This window comes from Aplysia californica, unplaced genomic scaffold (assembly GCF_000002075.1).
Source record: "Aplysia californica isolate F4 #8 unplaced genomic scaffold, AplCal3.0 scaffold01120, whole genome shotgun sequence".
Classification (NCBI taxonomy): Eukaryota; Metazoa; Mollusca; class Gastropoda; order Aplysiida; family Aplysiidae; genus Aplysia; species Aplysia californica.
In genome coordinates this window covers 2,750-3,528 of record NW_004798390.1, presented here as the reverse complement: position 1 = coordinate 3,528, position 779 = coordinate 2,750, and positions in this window count along the sequence as shown.

Genomic DNA, 779 nt, shown 5'->3' with positions numbered 1-779 from the left:
GTTTGTTTTTTGTAAGGGTTTTACGGCGCTGGTAACTTAACTGCATATGAGCCCACGGGACACACTAATTTTTTTTCAATAGGTAAGACATTTTTTAAATTTTGCCCGGGTGGCAGCCGAAGCCTACTAACTCTTATTATCGATTTTAGACCACCAAGAGATCTTTAACGTGCGCAACTTGCACACGGGATCTCCGAGATTTTTTGCCCTTGTCCGAGAAGGCTAGGGGTAGATAGATGTTTGACAGTAAAGAAGGAGCAAACCACACTAGAAAAAACGTTGGGATTAACTTGGACAAGTAAAAAAATCAAGGGTGTCCACTCTCCTTGGCGACTTTTTCGGATCGACACGACGTCATGCCCAAAGACTTTGCCAAACTGAGAGGACAATTTAGGCTAAATATTCCACTCTTTTTGGACAGGTTAACTTTGGAGACTATAGAGTTATTGGTATCATCTTTCAGATTGTTCACTAGTCTTTTTTTTTTTGGAAAAAAAAATATCCATATATCTTGAATACAATTCGAGATATTTGCGAAAGAAGAAAGTGGAGGTCACCTGTTTTCAGAGTTAAAATGAGCTAGAAAATGGCCGCCAAAGATTAATTATTTCCTTAGCTTAAGAGTCCGTGGTAACTGAAAATTTACATTCTTTTTTGCCTTTAATCTACCTTTTTTAAAGAAAAATTCCACAGAAATGAGTTTTTTAATAGGCATGAAAGGTGCTGAGCAAAAAAAAAAAAAAAAATTTGATAAAAATTCACAAACCTACGGGAAAAGG